General features: G+C 38.9%; 1 protein-coding gene across 1 annotated transcript in view; it reads right to left on the reverse strand.

Moving 5' to 3' along the window:
- Positions 1-13,028, reverse strand: part of MTUS2 (microtubule associated scaffold protein 2) — a gene marked incomplete at its 5' end in the record, with an annotated part of 367,203 nt that overhangs the window by 134,657 nt on the left and 219,518 nt on the right. The window lies entirely within an intron of this gene.

Below are 13,028 nucleotides of genomic sequence, written 5' to 3' on the forward strand. Positions count from 1 at the left end.
GCCACCTGAGCACACTTCAGGTGCTGGAAGGTTTTGTTATTATCTCCTTCGGTTCCTTGCAGTGTTTATATTACTTCCAGGGTGGTCGAAGGTTCGAAGCAGGCAGGCACGCCATTGACCTCTCACCACAGTCAGACAGAGCCTGTTTCCGGCTCTTTCCCAAGAATTGGTCTCCTACAATAGCGTTCTGATTTCCACTCAGTTGAACAAGGAAGCTGATTTAATGAATAAAGACCTTCCAAATAAGGTTTATTGATTGTTTTGGAGTCTTTAAATGAAGTGAAAAAGATTGTAAATAACCAGTTTTTTACTGACTGGTTCTGGTAGTCTTCCTGACTCTTAATGAGGCTTATCTCCACAGCAACTCTTTGACATGAACTATATGAGCAGAAACACCTAGACCAGTGTCTTGCCATGACCTACAAATGAGAGCTGATTTCATACGCACACTTCATGTCTGTGTTTTGTGGGGAAGCAAAATATTTGACTGCTTTATTGAATACCTACTCTGTGGATGACTTGTGTAGTAAGCTCCAGGGGGAGGGCACAGCAATGAGGCCCCATCCCTGACCTGAGGCCATCCATGGTCATAGGGGACCCAGCCAGGTCCGGATTCCACATTTCTAACTCCTTGCCCACGGCTCTTCCCACATCAGCACACTGTTGGCTCACTCTGCAGCATCTCTAGACAGATCTCACAGGTTTGGGGCATACTCTAAATTCAGAACATCCTCCCCTTATCTCAATTTCCCCCCAATCTCAACTCCTCTTCAGAGATCCTACTGGCTGCATAACTCTGATTAGGGGCAGATAGAATCTGTGATGATCCCAGCAACAACTGGCAGCTCAGAGGAAAAAGTCAGTAACCTTAAATTCTCACAAAGGTGAATGCAAGCTGTTTGCGTGCAAAGGCAGAGCACTGGGGAGAACACAGCCCTTGAAAATGGAAAGAGAATATTAAAAATTCATCTGCAGCCACCCACTCACTATCTAGAGGATTCTAATGGATGGAAAAGTATGGTTTAATCTTAAAGCTGGAGGCTTAACTGACATGATAAACAAACAGGGCAGCATTGGAATCTGCCTATTTACAACATCTGAGAAGGCCCTTGACCTTAACCCTTGTAAATAAGAATGATAGGACGCAACTTGGATAGATAGCCTCCTGGCTTAAGGAAAAAGCACTTCATGAGTTTGGCCAACGTCCTAGCAGAAAGGAAATCTGATTCTTGCAAACTGACACCAGCGGACCCCTTAGGAAGCACAGGTGCCCAGTTCTTCATGGTCTTGGACAGGCTTTATTTTTCTTAAATGGATCTAAATTTATTCCAGAAAATTTTGCCAGGTAGCACACTATTTTCCCACTCAGTTCTGGCATTTGTTTCTGTGAGGTTGGCTAATGGTGGGGGAGGTGAGCAGCAAATGGCGTGAGGGTAGGAAATTTCCTTCCAGCTAGTCCTGAGCATGGGTGAGGGCAGGAATGACTAAAATGGGTATCAACCGGGAATGCTCTAGAAAGGAGACATTCTCATTTCCCTTTCCACAGAAGGCATAGATTCTTTGCTATACTGATGTATAAATGGACTAAAAAAAACCACAGGAAGTTATAATCAGGGTTTCCAAAGCCAACTGTGAAAACTTTGTCACTATCATCCACTCTCTAGGCAAAATAAAAATTGACATAAAAATATTCTCATTTTCAGGAAATTTCTTATTTATAAGAAGTACAAATATCATGGTAAATCTGAGTTTTTCTCCAAGGGTTAAAAATTATGGTTTAATAGTATTATAACATTGCTAAAATTTTATATTAAAATAGAGACCTGCTTTTAGCCAAGATGGAGTGAGAAGGATCAAACCTAGCCTCTGATCTGAAATTAACCCAAAAAACTTAGTCAAAATAGATAAGACCATGGTTTTCAAGGTATCAACATTAGGCAATGAAGCACAGGGATCCCTGCTGGAAAGCAAAGGAGATGATCAGCCAATTCCTGGAGTGACTTTCAAGACTGGGGAATGAGGCTGGGACCTTGTGGTTTCCCTAACTTGAGAAAATGGAGTTGAGGGCTCAGGGAACCGAGGGCCCAGAGGTTACAAGGCAGTATGGCAGAGAGAATAGCACTCCACTGAGAGAACACTCTGGACACGTGCAGAGGCTCCCCTCGAGTTTTTGGACAAGGGCATGACTGAGAAGGGAGTATCCAAGGCCATGGAAAAAAATTTCACAAAGGACTACAGGGAATAATTCCTGTGAGCTCATGGCAGTTCAGAATCTGTTCCTGTTTTCATCAGCCAGAGTGGAAAACCTCATAATTCATGAGGCAATAGGCTGAACACCTAGAAGGGTCTTGACTTGGTAGTTGGTAAAATTAGCTCTGGACTGATCCCTAGTTGGGACCTGCCTAACAAAACTAACAAACAAAACTCCTTCCAAGTAACATAGTTTTATTTAAGAATAAAAGCTTAAGAATAGTTACAGGAATATAAAAAATCCACTAGCCAACAAGGAAAATTTTAGAATGCCTGGCATCTAAAACAATTCTCAGGCATGCAAATAAGCAGGGATATATAACCCATAATAAGGAGAGATGTGATCAATTGAAGCCCACAAGAAATGACACAGATGATTAACAGTTATTTGTAACTACATTCCATATGTTCATGAAGCTAGCAGAACTGCCGAATATGTCAAGTACAGACAAACCAGATTTTTTTAAAAAGGCCTAAATAAAAATTCTAAAGATTGAAAGCTCAAATGTCTAAGACGAAAAATACACAGAATGGGATTAAGAGTAGATTTAGACGTGACATAAGGAAAGATTTTAACATGAATGTTCAAAGCAACATTACTCAGAGTAGCCCCAAACTGGACACAGCCCCAATGTCCATCCATTGATGAATGTAAACCAAATGTGATATATCCACATAATGGAATATTATTCAGCCCAAACCAGGAATAAAATACTGATTCATGCTTTGACATGAATGAATGTCAAAAACATGCAACATCGAAGAAATCAATATAAAAGGCCCATACTATACAATTCAATGTATATGTAATGTCTAGAATAAACAAATCCATTAAACAGAAAGTAGAATAGTGGCTGTCAGGGGCCCTGTGAGCTGAAAATGGTCCCTAACTGACAGCCAGCAAGGAGGCAGACACCTCAGTCCTCCAACGGTAATGAAGTGGTTCTATCAATAACCTGAATGCATTTGAAAGTGGATTTTTTCCCTAGAGCCTCCAGTCAAGAACTTAGCCCAAATGACATCATGATTTCACCCTTGCAATACTCCCAACAGAAAACCCACCTACACCAGATCTGGGTGTCTAATCTACAGAACTGTGACTAGTAGAAGAAACAAATAGGTGTTATTATTTTCAAAAAGAAGGAGGAAAGGAAAATTAGCAAGTATACCATAAGAAAAACTCTCCAAAATGAAACACACAGAGAAAAATGAATGAAAGAAATGAACAGTGTTGGAGTGCCTGAGGGATTCAGTCAGGTCTTCAGCTCAGGTCGTGATCCCAGGGTCCTGGGATTGAGTCCCATGTCAGGCTCCCTGCTCAGCAGGAAGTTGGCTTCTCCCTCTCTCTCTCTACCCCTTGCCCTGGCTCATGCTCTTTCTCTTTGTCTAGGTTTCTCTCTCTCAAATAAATAAATTAATAAAATCTTTTAAAAAAATGAACACTGTTATCTTTGGACAGAAGCTGTGGTCAACTTCAAGTGGCCTAAAGTTTGTACAATTGAAGTCCCTGAAGAGGAGGGCTTAGGCATGAACATTTCTGAAGAAATGATGGGCAACAATTTTCAAATTTTATGAAAACTGTATATTCACAGATCTAAGAATCACAATAAACCTCAAGCACAAAACCAGGAAAAAGAAGGTACCAAGGTGTAGTGTCATCACATTGCTCAAAACCAGTGATTAAGAGAATAGCTTCAGAAGAGCCAGAGTAGAAAAAGACAATTATGTACAGAGAAACAGTGATAAGCATAGCAGTGTGTTTTCACTGACACCATTCAAAGCAGGAGACAGCAAAGCAACATCTTTAGATACTTCTGTGGCAGGGGGGAAGGCTAACCTGAACTCTGAACAAAGTGACAGTACTTATGAGAAACGAAGGTAAACAAAAACAGAAACATTCCACCACCAGAAAAGCTCCGCCACCAAGAAAGTCAAAAAAAATTCTTTAGATAGAAGAAAAACGATACCAGATGGAAATCTGGGTCCGCATAAAGGAACAAAAAGCACCAGAAATGAGAACTACGTGAGTAAGTCTAAAATAACATTTTTCTTTTTCTTTTTTTGAACTTCCCCAGATGAAAACTTATTAAATAAAACAAATCTTACTTAAATTAGTAAGTAAAATAAATTAGTAATAGAAATTTAATATGTATGTTAATCTGTTTCCCTTTGAGATACTTTTTTGTTGTTGTTGTTCTCTTCTCATATTTAAAATTTAAACTTAACTATATCCAATTTCATTTTTTGTTCTTTTCTGGATATTCTTTTTTTTTTTAAAGATTTTTATTTATTTATTTGACAGACAGAGATCACAAGTAGGCAGAGAGGCAGGCAGAGAGAGAGGAAGGGAAGCAGGCTCCCTGCTGAGCAGAGAGCCCGATGTGGGGCTCGATCCCAGGACCCTGGGATCATGACCTGAGCTGAAGGCAGAGGCTTTAACCCACTGAGCCACCCAGGTGCCCCTCTTTTTTTTTTTTTTTTAAAGATCTTATTTATTTATTTGACAGACAGATCACAAGTAGGCAGAGAGGCAGGCAGAGAGAGAGAAGGAAGGAAGCAGGCTCCCTGCTGAGCAGAGAGCCCGACTCGGGGCTCGATCCCAGGACCCTGGGATCATGACCCGAGCCGAAGACAGTGGCTTTAACCCACTGAGCCACCCAGGAGCCCCTCTTTCCTGGATATTCTGATATTTTTTATTTGCTTTTAACTTGATCTAAGTGTTGCTTAACAAATTTTTAAAACCTTTTTTTTGCTGGAATATTTTTAAAAAATATTTCAGCTATTAATTTCTACAAGTAGTGTACCATGGTTAAATAATCTCTACTATTTCCATTTACAATAAATATTAAGTCCTTTTTTAGCTTGATAACTAGCTATTTTTTTCTTTTTTTTAAATAGCAATGGTTTATTGAAGTTACTAGTTAGACACAATTTTTTGTTCTTTTGAAATTTAGTTATGATTCTTTTACTTTTATTTTATTTAAATTCAAGTTAGTTAACATATAGAGTATTATTCCTTTCAAAGGTAGAATTTTGTGATTCATTAGTTGCACATAACACCTCGTGCTCATAACTTCAAGTGCCCTCCTTGACGCCTATCACCAATTACCGCATCCTCCCACCCATGTCTGCCCCGCCCAGCAACCCTCAGAGTTAAGAGTTAAGAGTCTCTGGGGAGCCTGCATGGCTCCGTCAGTTAAGCTTCAGCTCAGGTCATGATCTCAGGGTCCTGGGATCAAGCCCCGAGTTGGGTTCCCCACTGAATGGGGAGTCTGCTTGTCCCTTTCCCACTCCCTCTGCCCCTCCCCCCAACTCATGCTTGTGCTCTTTCTCTCAGACAAATAAATAAGATTTTTTTTTTAAAGCGTCTCTTATGGTTTCCTCCATCCCTGTTTTTATCTTATTTTATTTTTCCTTCCTTTCCCCTATATTCATCTGTTTTGTTTCTTAAATTCTGCATACAAGTGAAATTATATGGTATTTGTCTTTCTCTGACTTATTTCACTTAGCATTATACATGCTAGTTCCACCTGTGTCATTGCAAATAACAAGATTCCATTCTTTTTGTTGGCTGAGTAGTATTCCATTGCATATATATACCACATACTCTTTATCCATTCATTTGTCAATGGACATCTGGGCTATTTCCATATTTTAGCTATTGGGGTAATGGTTGCTATAAACATTGGGGAGCATGTGCCTCTTTGAATCGCTATTTTTGTATCCTTTGGATAAATACTCAGGAGTGCAATTGCTGGGGCATAGGGTAGCTCTACTTTTAACTTTTTGAGGAACCCCCATACTGTTTTCCAGAGTGGCTGCACCAGTTTGCATTCCCACCAACAGTGTAAGAGGGTTCCCCTTTCTCCACATCCTCACCAATATCTGTTGTTTTCTGACTTGTTAATTTTAGCCATTCTGACCAGTGTGAGGTGGTATCTCATTGTGGTTTTGATTTGTATTTCCCTGCTGATGAGAGATGTTGAGCATTTTTTTGCGTGTCTCTTAGCCATTTGTATGTCTTCTTTGGAAAAATGTTCATATCTTCTACCTCTTGACTGAATTTTTTGTTTTTTGGGTGTTGAGTTTGTTGAGTTCTTTATAGATTTTGGATATTAGCCTTTTGTCTGATATGTCATTTGCAAATATCTTCTCCCATTTGGTAAGTTGCCTTTTAGTTTTGTTGATTATTTCTTTTGCTGTGCAGAAGCTTTTTATCCTGATGAAGTCCCAAAAATTCATTTCTGCTTTTATTTCCTTTGCCTCCAGCGATGTGTCTAGTTAAGAAGTTGCTGTGACTGAGATCAAAGAGGTTGCTGCCTGTGTTCTCCTATAGGATTTTGATGGAATCCCATCTCACATTTAGCTCTTTCATCCATTTTGAATTTATTTTTGTGTATGGTGTAAGAAAGTGGTCCAGTTTCATTCCTCTGCATGAGGCTGTCCAGTTTTCCCAACATCATTTGTTGAAGGGACTCTCTTTCTTTCCCTGGGATGTTTCCTGCTTTGTTGAAGATTAGTTGACCATAGAGCTGAAGGTCCATTTCTGGGCTCTCTACTCTGTTTCACTGATCTTTGTGTCCGTTTTTGTGTCAGTACCATACTGTCTTGATGATTACAGCTTTGTAATAGAGCTTGAAGTCAGGGATTGTGACGCTTCCAGGTCTGGTTTTCTTTTTCAACACTACTTTGGCTATTTGGGATCTTTTCTGGTTCTGTACAAATTTTAGAATTGTTTGTTCCAGCTCTGTGAAAAAATGCTGGTGTTATTTTGATAAGGATTGCAGTGAATGTGTAGACTTCTTCAGGTAGTATAGACATTTTTTAAAGATTTTTTTATTTATTTGACAGATAGAGATCACAGGTAGGCAGAGAGGCAGGCAGAGAGAGAGAGAGAGGAGGAAGCAGACTCCCTGCTGAGTGGGGCTCAATCCCAGGACCCTGGGATCATGACCTGAGCCGAAGGAAGAGGCTTTAACTCACTGAGCTATCAGGCGCCCCAACAATATTTTTTCTTTCAATCCATGAGCATGGGATGTTTTTCCATTTCTTTGTGTCTTCCTCAATTCTTTCATAAATGTTCTGTAGTTTTCAGAGTATAGATCTTTTACCTCTTTGGTTAGGTTTATTCCTAGGTATCTTACGGTTTTTGGTATAATTGTAAATGGAATTGATTCCTCATTTTCACTTTCTGTTGATTCATTATTGGTGTAAAGAAATGCAACAGACTTCTGTGCATTGGTTTTATATCCTGCGACTTTGCTGGATTCTTATGTCAGTTCTAGCCATTTTTTGGAGGAGCCTTTTGGGTATTCTACATAGAGTATCATGTCATCTCTGAAGACTGAAAGTTTGACTTTTTCTTTGCCAATTTGGATGTCTTTTATTTCTTTTTGTTGTCTGATGGCTGAGACTAAGACTTCCAGTATTATGCTGAACAGCAGTGGTAAGAATGGACATCATATGGTTTCACTTACTTGTGGAGCATAAGGAATAACATGGAGGACATTAGGAGAAGGAAAGGAAAAGTGAATTGGAAGAAATCAGAGGGGGAGATGAACCATAAGAGACTGTGGACTCTGAGAAACAAACTGAGGGTTTTGGAAGGGAGGGGGGTGGAGGGATGGGTGAGCCAGGTGGTGGGTATTAAGGAGGGCACGTATTGCATGGAGCACTGGGTGTGGTGCATAAACAATGAATCTTGGAACACTGAAAAAAATAAAATAAAATTAAGATGTTAAAAAAAAAGATAAAAAGATAACTTAAAAAAAAAAAAAAAGAATGGACATCCCTGTCATGTTCTTGACCTTAGAGGAAAAACACTCAGTTTTTCTACACTGAGATTGATATTAGCTGAGGGTCTTTTGTATATGATCTTTATTATGTTGAGGTATGTTCCCTCCACCTTAGCTTTGCTGAGGGTTTTCATTATGTTAAGGATGCTGTATTTTCTCAAATGCTTTTTCTGCATCTATTGAGAGGATCATCTGGTTCTTATCCTTTCTTCTATTAATATAGTATATCATGTTGATTGATTTGTGGATGTTGAACCACCCCTGCAGCCCAGGAGTAAATCCCACTTGGTCATGGTGAATAATCTTTTTAATGTACTGTTGGATCCAATTAGCTAGTATTTTGTTGAGAATTTTGCATCCATGTTCATCAAGGATATTGGTAAAAGACATTTTTCTTATTTAAATCTCCTTGAAAGAAAACAGCATTGATAACCAACAATGTAGTATAGGTTTATGGTGCACGTGGAAGGAAAGGGTTTGAGAGCAGCACGAATGCCAGGAGAGAGATGGAAGCATACAGTTGGAAGATTCTTAGAGTTGACCCTTGAACAACATGGGGATTAGGGGTAATGATCCCACATGCAGTTGAAAATCCATATATAACTTCTGGTGATTCCCCCAAAACGGAACTACTAATAGCCTACTGTTGACTAGAAGCCTAACCGATGACATTGATTAACACATATTGATTGATTGATTAACACATATTTTGTATGTTATATGTAGTAGATACTGTAATCCTACAATTAAGCAAGCTAGAGGAAAGAAAATGAAATTAAGAAAATCATAAGAAGGAGAAAATACATTTACAGTACTGTACTGTATTTACTGAAGAAAAAAATCGGCATATAAATGGACCCATTCAGTTCAAGCCTATGTTGTTCAAGAGTCAACTGTACTATACATGAAGTGATACAATATCACTTCAAGCCAGAATGTGAAAAGTTAAAGATAGAAACTATGAAGCCTAAAGCAACTATTAAAATAACCCAATAAGATACAGAGAGCTAATACATCAATAAAGAGAACAAATGGAATAATAAATATTCAGTTAATATAAAAGAAGGCAGTAAAATAAGGAAAAAAGGAAAAAAGAACATGTGACTTGAATAGAATATAATAGGAAGGTGGTAGACTTCATCCCAATCAAATCAATAACATGATACGTACATCAAAGGCAGAGCTTTCAGATGGGAGAAAAAATACAAGAGCCATTTACATGCTGTAAGAAACCACCCTAAATATAAAGAAACAAACAGATGAAAAGGAGAAGTATGGAAGGAGGTATGCCAAGCTGAACTAATGGAAAACTGGAGTACACAACTAATACAGAATAAAGTAGATTTCATGGAAAAAAATATTACCAGGAATAAAGAGCGTCATTTCCTAATGATAAAGGGGGCAATTCATCAAAATGATAAGCAATCCTAAATGTTTATGTACCTAGTAGCAGAGCTTCAGAGCACAGGAGGCAGATAATGATAGAACCGAAACGAGAAACAGACAAGCCCACAATTACACTCTGAGATTTCAACAGCTTTTTCCAGTTATGAATAGAACCTGTAGACAGAAAATCAGTAAGGACATAGAATGCTTGAACTATGCCATCAGCCGACTTGACCTATGGCATCTGTAGAACACTTCACACAGATACAGCAGAATAGACATTTTTCTTAAGTATGTATGAATCATTTACCAAGACAGAATTTGTTGTGACTCATAAAACATGTCTCAATAAATTTAAAAGGATTCAAGTCCTCCAAAGTATGTCCTCTAACCACAGTGGAATTAAATTAGAAATAAAATCAGAAAGGTCTCTGCCAAGTCCCAGATATCTGCAAACACAATTCGAAATAATCACGAGCAAAGAAGAAATCATAAAAGAAAATTTGAAAACAGTTTGAATCCAATGAAGATGGAACCCAATATATCAAAGTTTGTGGACTATAGCCAATATATCAAAGTTTGTGGACTATAGCTTTATTCACTAAGCAGTGAATAAAGGGAAATTTTTTTGTACTAAATGTACACATTAGACAAGAAGAAAGATTTTGAACTAACGATGTCAGCTAGATAAACCCAGCTGAAGCCCAGTAAAAGAAATCAGGAGCCCGTTGTGGAGCTCGATCCCAGGACCATGAGATCGTGACCTGAGCCGAAGGCAGAGGCTTAACCGACTGAGCCACCTAGGTGCCCCAACTTTAAATCTTTCAGAAAGAAATGTCAAAGAAAATCTTTTTGATCTAGGATGACACAAAGATTTTTTAGATAACTTCAAAAACATGGTCTATAAAAGAAAAAAAATACATCAATTGGACTTCAGGAAACTTAAGAATGTGTACTCTTCGAAAACACTGCTGGGAGAATGCAAAACAAGTGTGGGGCAAGACTGCAAATCATGTAGCTGAAAAAAATTGTATCCAAAACACATAAAAACTCAAAATTCAACACGATGGGAAAACAGCCCAAGTAAAAATGCAAAATACTTGAATAGATATATATTTTTTAAGAGAGCAGGAGGGGAGGGGCTGGAGGGAGAGGGAGAGAGAGGATCCTAAGCAGGATCCTTGCCCAGCATAGTCTGAAGCAGGGCTCGATCTCACAACCCTGAGATCATGACCTGAGCTGATATCAATTAAGCAGACGCTTAACTGACTGAGCCACCCAGATGCCCCTTGAATAGATATTTTATTCAAGAACATATATAGATGTCAGATAAACTAAAAAGATGTTCAACATCATAACACCGGGCGCCTGGGTGGCTCAGTGGGTTAAAGCCTCTGCCTTCGGCTCAGGTCATGATCCTGGGATCCTGGGATCGAGTCCCGCATCGGGCTCTCTGCTCAGTGGGGAGCCTGCTTCCTCCTCTCTCTCTCTCTCTGCCTGCCTCTCTGCCTACTTGTGATCTCTGTCTGTCAAATAAATAAATAATAAAAATCTTAAAAAAAAAAACACATCATAACACCATTAGTTATTAGGAAAATGCTGGTTAAAACCACAGGCAATATCACTTCATACCTATTACAATGCCTTTAATTAATTTGGCCATACCAAATACTGGCAAAAATGTGGAGGAACTAGATCTCTCACACACTACTGTTGGGGATATAAAATGGTACAACCAATTTGGAAAACCTTTTAAGATTTTTAAAAGTTTAAACAAATAACTGCCATATGACTTGGGCATTCCTTTCCTAGATGTTTACCAAGAGAAGCGAAAGGAGATGTCCCTATCAAGACTTGTACAAACATGCAGAGCAGCTTTATTTACAATAGCCAAATCCTTGGGGTAGAAACCCAAAGGTGCCCTGACGGGTCAATGGATAAATTGTGGGATCTGTACACTGAAATTTTATTCATCAATAAAAAGGAATGGCCTACTCCAAGTAATCATGCTGAATAAAAGAAGCCAGATAAAAGCAGAGCACATACTACGTGATTCCACTTACAGGAGATTTTAGAAAATGGAAACTAATTCATAGAGATAGAATGTACCTCCCTTTGGGGGGTGCAGAGGGATAGGAGGGTAGGATTACATAAGGGCGCAAGGATACGTTCTGGGATGACAGATAAGTTTGCTATCTGGATTGTGGTGATGGTCTATGTGTATTCGTGTCAAAACGTATCGAACTGTATGCTTTACAAATGTGTGGTTTATTAAGTATACCACAAGAAAGATTCTTTGAAACTGTAACACTGCACACTTCCCCTTGTTCAATATTTACTTGGTATAAATATCTTTCATGTTTAACCTTTCCATATTCTTCTATTTTAGGTGTGTACTTTGTAGGTAGTCTAAAGCTAGATTTCACAGCATATACCATACATTTAATAAATACTTTTGACTGTTCAACAAGTGAATCCAGGCTGGTAATCTAAATCTTTGATTTAACCTAGAGAATTTAGTTCATGGACCTTCATTATGACCTCTCTAAGCCCATTTCTAAAGTCTTATTCTATTCTTTCAACTTCTCCCCTCTCCCTTCCTTCCTTCTATCCTTCTTTTTTTCTTTTTCCTTTCTCCCCTTTTTGCCTTCACTTTCATTGACTGAAATATTTTTTTTACCCCTCATTCTAACCTTTCCCCCTCTACTGGTTCAGAACTATATGCTCTCTTTTATTGATTATCCTAGAAATTTTAGCAGATATAGTTTGACTTAACAAAGTTAAAAATTACCCAATACCTTTACTCTCTTCCCCCCGGAATTGAAGGACCTTACTCGGTGGCTTATTTCCTTGAGTGTGTAATGATGTTACATTTTATTCTGCTGTGTGCACACAAGTGCTACAGCGTGTTAAATTGAATTTTCAGACCACAGTGGTAGCATGGATTCCAGCTCTTAAGTTGAGGCAGGGCGGATTGGGGGTGAGGAATCCCTAATGGAGAACTTGTCTCTCTTCCCTACCTTCTCTCAGAGCCAAAGATACAAGAGGCTAGGCTCGTCCTATGGGTGAATTTTCTTTTTCTTCCTAATTCATCCAGTGAGGGTATGGCCCTTCGGAAATTCCAGATGTATACACGGTCCTCCTCCCCGCCGACCTCTCACCCTATTTAGGCACACAGTTTTGTCTCCTGACCCTCTCATGTGGGGCTTGGTTTCTTTCCTGTACATTTTCAATTAACCAGAAATATTAGCTAGTTCTCCATTCTCCAAGCTTTCTGGTTAATAGAGTAGTGACTAAGAATGCAGCTGTGGGATTCAGAGTGGCTGGGATCTAATTGAGTCTCTACTATTTATTCCCCATGACTTTGGGCAAATTAATGAAAATCTCTGCACCTCCATTTCCTCGCATGTAAAGGGAGAGGCAATAATCATGCCTGTCCCAGGCCTTGCAGGCACTGAATAAATTAATACATTTAAAGAGCTTAGACCAGTACCCAGTGTCCTGGGCTACAGTAAGAACTCAAACAGTAGCTGCTATCATTGCTACAATTTTTGTGCTTACAGAAAACATTCTGAGGTTAGACTGCATTATGTTCTA

This window comes from Martes martes (genome assembly GCF_963455335.1).
Source record: "Martes martes genome assembly, chromosome: 3".
NCBI lineage: Eukaryota > Metazoa > Chordata > Mammalia > Carnivora > Mustelidae > Martes > Martes martes.